The 6,185-nt window shown below is 43.3% G+C and overlaps 1 pseudogene; it reads right to left on the reverse strand.

Annotated features, from left to right (window-relative positions):
• The window catches only part of LOC138789236 (chymotrypsinogen 2-like), a 38,159-nt pseudogene extending 32,220 nt beyond the window's left edge, over nt 1-5,939 (reverse strand).
• Between the last annotated feature and the right edge of the window lie 246 nt (nt 5,940-6,185).

Below are 6,185 nucleotides of genomic sequence, written 5' to 3' on the forward strand. Positions count from 1 at the left end.
AACAGTGTGAACCCAGTCTAAGGGTGGTATTACACGGGCCGAGCAGGGCCCGATAATACCTGTAAACGAGCAGCGATCTGCTAGATCGTTGCTCGTTTACTGGACCTATTACACGGCCCGATAATCGTTTGACAAGAGCTGCAAGGACATCGTTACCGATGTCCTTGCAGCCCTTGCTAAACTGGCATACATTACCCATCCACGTTCCAGGGCTGCTCTACGTCCGCTTCCCAGGGGTCCCGCGCGCTCTCTAGCGTCACAGCAGCCTGTCAGCTGGTAGGCCGCTCAGCCAATCACAGGCCGGGACTGCCGCGGCCTGTGATTGGCTGAGCGGCCTATCAGCTGACAGGCCTCTGTGACGCTAGAGCGCGCGCGGGACGCAGGGAGAAGCGGACGGCAGGAGTAGCCCTGGAACGTGGATGGGTAATGTATATCGTTAGTCGCCGGCCACGCACTGCTATTACACGCAGCGGTGCGCGGTCGGCGCCCGACGAAAATAGGTTCTAAACTATATCAACGATCAGCCGATGATCGTTGTCATTGGCTGATCGTTGCATTTATTACACAGAGCGATAATCGGCCGAATCGGGCCAATTCGGCCGATTATAGTTCCGTGTAATACCACCCTTAGGCTATAAAATAATCTTTCTGTACCTTGCAGCACTTATTGGGGACATTTATCAAGACTGGCGTACAAGTATGGCAGTCTTAAATAAAGCCCCACCCCCAGCTTCCTGGACTGATTTACTTAGAAAAACTGTCTGACGTTGCACGTGATGCAGACATTGCGCAGCTTATGTATACTTACTACACCTCCCCGCCTTGCTGTTTACCTCTGGCCGTTCATCAAGCAAGCGGGGAATGACATGCGCTACAGAAAAGGGGCCAATCTGATAAATGTCCCCCTATGTTTCTAGTTATGCATAGAAATTATTAGTAATAGGATTAGTGACAATGTGATATGTGAACACATATCTGCAATTTCATGTCACTTTCCAGGATCACTTGTTCATAGTTTGTACATCTGAAGTAACACTATCTGGCCATATCATAACTTGTATGTGCATTTACTCTTGTTCTATCCTCTGTAGGCTTCATTTCTAATTCTTACTTATTCCTGGCTACTTAGTGGACACTAGCTGCTATGATGTCCTCCATACACTGCACACATTCAAAGAAGAAGGGATCCTGCTTTACTTTGTCTCTATTGTACACATTAAGAAAGGCGCAGCATGGAGAGCAACATAGAACCCCAATGAGCAGTTATAAGTTCAGCACTGAGGGAAGTGTAACACTTACTAAATATAATCAGTATCTCTCCCTTTATATACATTTCTATGGGCAGCTGAATCCTGATACTTCGGTCAGCTGATCTCAAGATAGATTTGAGCAGTTTATAAAGTAGCCTAAGTGAAAAGAAGCTTTTCCTTACATTCACTTGTACAAGCCTTGATGTAAAGTTTGCTGGGGCAATAGCTGGAAAAATGTGAGTAAAGTAGATAATGGACAGGACATACCTTGCAGGAGACGGCTCCAGCTGCTCCGGCACAGATCATGTTGCTCTGGACTGTTGGATAATCACTTCCGAAGTGTTTCTGACACTCAGTATTGGTGAGAAGAGGCAGAGCCACCTGCTGCAGTTTGCTTGGTCTTGTTTGAGCTAAAAGTTAGATTGAGATTGAGGTCGACCTACAAAGTATCTCTGGGATTCTGGCGATCAAGGTGCCGTCATGCTATGCCCAGCTAGGTATTGCTATATTGAGCTGTTATTGTCTAACATCTACTTACCTACACCATTTATGTATCCCCATCCAGTAGTGACACATCTCTCCCCTGTACTGAATACATCAGCACTAGCGGCAATGCACACAGGGACACACGAGCGGTGATAGTAGCAGGGCTGCTCAGCTTCAGAAGTTTGATGTCATTCGTATAGGCAAAAGGGTTATAGCCGGGTGTGTGTGAAAACCTGTGAAATAAATCTGCCTTAAAATCCTGTTATATAAAATTTATTCAAGAGAAATAAAAATGCAGAACATGGCTGTAGTGTTTCTGCTTACCCTAGCTACGGATTTAGTCTGAATAGGCTCAGCAGAGGAGGAGAAGTCAAATTCACCCAGAACTACACGGTCAGAGGTTCTGTATATAGAGATGTACAACCATATTAGCTGCCGCAAAAGTTCTTATGTCTTATATTGATGAGATACACATTACTCCAGTGTCATACATATATACCATGTATACCATTTACAGCAGGTGCTACCACCATACCCACAGTATTTAGGTACGGATAAAAATGTTCTCCACAATGGACAGTATTTTATTCATTCCTCATTTATATACAGTGATTACTATTAGGAATATTCACAATCATTCCACCTAAAGGGTCATTGTTATCACTAATAGTTCTGGCTACAGTGCGCTTGTGTCATTCAACAATGACAGGACGGTTAAAATACTTCAAAATGTGTCCCTATCTCTCCCTCGACAATGGAACCTCCTCTCATATGACAGTGGACCTGGCTGGATCATGTCTCTGGGTTCCAGTTCCACCCTTTGAGTAATGTCACCATCTATAACCAGCCATTTCAGCCTACACCACCATCTCTTTGCCTTATACACAGATACACATACAGCTTTACTGGAACATTTAGGAAGATGGATCTGTGTTCACAGCATGCTGCCTTGTGATGAATGATGCTACAGACCATACAGGGAGTGAATGAAGCAGGTGCTGCGATCTTGGGTATGGTACTAGCAGGACTGCTAAAATATCAGTACTGAGCAACTGCTTAAAGGAGGTACAACCAGGAAGTAGAGAAATATGAACCAAAATCAACTCACAACAGGGGCAGAAAGGTAAGTGTTGCTATTTGCTTTCACAGCATATTAGTTTTATACTTATGTCATAACTCACTTTAATACTCATCAATGGGTCATATGATATGATAAACCATAAACTAAATACTATAGGTAGTAGTCAGTTACCAATGATAGCATGCTAAAATTCCTTGTCACTTGTCAGGGTGTCAGGAGGATTTATTCTACCAACATGTGAAGGTCCCAGCTGGCAGCATATAGTTGTCTCACATCAAAAATACCCATCAAGACTGTTTTGTCTATGGCTCTGTGGGATTTCAGAAGAGATTTACTCTAAAATAAATGATACAAGACTTACCTGACAGAACAGTGAGCAGCAGTGAGAACCCAGAGATCACTGATCAGAGATCCACCACAGTAGTGGGCTCCGGTGCTGGTCTATAGACATTTAATAAAAAAGATACATGAGAACAATGTTCGGCTTCACTACCAAAGATTTTACCTTTCTGTTGTTCTATTCCTCTTTATTGTTCTATAACCAAACATCTGATATCCCAGAATTCCAATACTCTAGAACACATATAGAATAGTCCCCAGTGATGTTCTCTGAGAGGTCCATTAACAGTCCACAATGTCAGTGTAGTTATATCCTGACAGTATCCTCACTTTGAATAAGCGCTCAGTGTTTATCAAGGTATTATTATTTGGACTGGAACAAATAACCCAGGGTTAGGTTTTCAGGGGAAAGAACAGTTTTTTAAGGGAGTCAGGGCAAATAAAAAATAAGCAACACACAGCCTACTTATCTCCAACTGCTGGCCTTCCAATGGGGCTTGGGGTCCCGTCGGTCACTGCTTCTAAGCTATATCTTGAAATACAGGAAATGCCTGATCAGCCAATCACTGTCTGTGATTGGCTGATCAGGCGATTCCTGCAGGAAGTGGTGAGCAGCAGGGATGCGGGCACCATTAGAATAGCAGCAGGTTACTGGGCAGATCAGTAGTGCTTATGTGTTATTTTTCAGTATTCAATATTTAAATATGTTAAAGTGATTTCTTTAAGATGGAGGCTTAACCCATAGCTGCACCAGGACGTTATTTAACGTCCTCGTGGCCGCTATGGGAGTTCAGAGGGGGGTCGCGCGGCGACCACCCTCTGAACTGCCGCGATCCCGGGTGCCGCGATGTAGCCCGGGCTCGCGGCTATTAGCGGGCACGGTCCGATCGCCGTGCCCGCTAATTAAGTACTTAGAAGCAGCTGTCAAAGTTGACAGCTGCTTCTAAAATACTTGCGGTTATACATGCCTGGTGGTCTAGTGGGGGGATCGCCCCCCTGCGGCGCGATTGCGGGGGGGCGATCCCTGCATCCATACCGGGCCGGGGTCTGCTCCGTAATGGCGCTGATCCCTGCTCGGCATTCTATTGCTTTTGGCTGCAGCAGCCAAAAGTAATAGAACACCGATCTCATGGATTCATGCAGTATAACTATACTGCATGGATCTCTATGAGAGATCAGAGTGCATATACTAGAAGCCCCCCAGGGGGGCTTCTAGTATATGTCTAAAGTAAAAGAAAAAAGTATTTTAATACACAAAACCCCCTCCCCTAATAAAAGTCCTGAATCACCCCCCTTTCCCCATTTTATAAATAAAAATAAATAAATAAATTAATAAACAAAACATGTTTGCTATCGCCGCGTGCGTAATCGCCCGAACTAGTAATTAATCACATTCCTGATCTCACACGGTAAACGGCGTCAGCAGCAAAAAAATCCCAAAGTGCAAAATTGCGCATTTTTGGTCGCATCAAATCCAGAATAATTGTAATAAAAAGCGATCAAAAAGTCATATATGCGCAATCAAGGTACCGATAGAAAGATCACATCATGGCGCAAAAAATGACACCTCACACAGACCCATAGACCAAAGGATAAAAGCGCTATAAGCCCGGGAATGGAGCGATTTTAAGGAACGTATATTGTTAACAACGGTTTGAATTTTATACAGGCCATCAGATACAATATAAGTTATACATGTTACATATCGTTTTAATCGTAACGACTTGAGGAACATGCATAACAAGTCAGTTTTACCCCAGGGCGAATGGCGTAAAAACACATTTCCCCCAAATAAAAGAAATGCGTTTTTTTTTTCAATTTCACCACACATATAATTTTTTTCTGGTTTCCCGGCACATTTTAGGCAAAAATTACATCTGCCTTAGCAAAGTACAATTAGTTGCGCAAAAAATAAGGGCTCATGTGGTCTCTAGGTGGAAAATGCAGGCGCTATGGCCTTATATACACGAGGAGGGAAAAACGAAAACGCAAAAATGAAAACTGGCTGTGTCCCCCTAAGGGTTAAAGTGATTATCCTAATGTAATCTAAGTTATCCAACCCCACTAGTTAGGAGAATTGTGCCCTTATTATATGAGGTGGCAGCATTCATGCTCAGTCATATCTCTGTTCACTGCTAACTAGAGGACTTACGAACATAACTAAGCTTAGCACTCAGCAATGGGGATAGGGGATATAACTATTTCTTGAAATACCCCTTTTAATCCAAGATGAAAGAACAAGTACAAGCTCCTTCTGGAATCTGTAGACATGTACATAGCTATATAACCAAACACAATGCCTAATTCTTCTTCAGTAACAGCCTTGTAATACATGTAGGAATCAATGTTAGTTTCCTGAAGACAATTACTCTATGGAGCCGAACTACATAAGATTGAAGTTCACCTGCTCAGTCTACTTTGTGTTATGATTGGCGGCCATAGTGAGTGTCAGGAATCTCTTACATGCCTGTTCTCTCTTTTAATTTATGTAGTGGATATTAAAATAAGTCATTTATTCAGTATATAAGATCCCAGTACATTACCTGCAGAGACACCTGCCATGGCCACGACCCAGAAACTGCATCCTCACCATTCACAATCCTGGCATAACCAGAAATGACTGGCTTGATGCTTGGCACACCACAACCTGAGGAATAAGTACACAATAGCTATCAATGGAAGGAACCAGTCACCTCCATAATATATTATAATACTGAATGCCTCTACTTACCATAGCTGCCTCCTAACAGGACAAAGCAGGACAGAAGCCACAGAAATGCCATAGTGAGAAGTGGAGGATGAACGGGATTTGTGCAGCTTATATATCCACAAGTAGCCATTCACACATAGAGCTTTACTAGAGATAGGAGCGTCCATGTTCTTATCACACAACCTTGTACTGATATAGAAAATGTCGAAATGTGGAGGTAGAGGAAACTATGTGTAGGTGGGACAGGTGTTACGAGAGGAGCGGGTCTCACAATTACCACATGAAGTAACCAGATGTTCATAACCGTTTTACTTTATTA

This window comes from Dendropsophus ebraccatus, chromosome 4 (genome assembly GCF_027789765.1).
Source record: "Dendropsophus ebraccatus isolate aDenEbr1 chromosome 4, aDenEbr1.pat, whole genome shotgun sequence".
Lineage (NCBI taxonomy): Eukaryota > Metazoa > Chordata > Amphibia > Anura > Hylidae > Dendropsophus > Dendropsophus ebraccatus.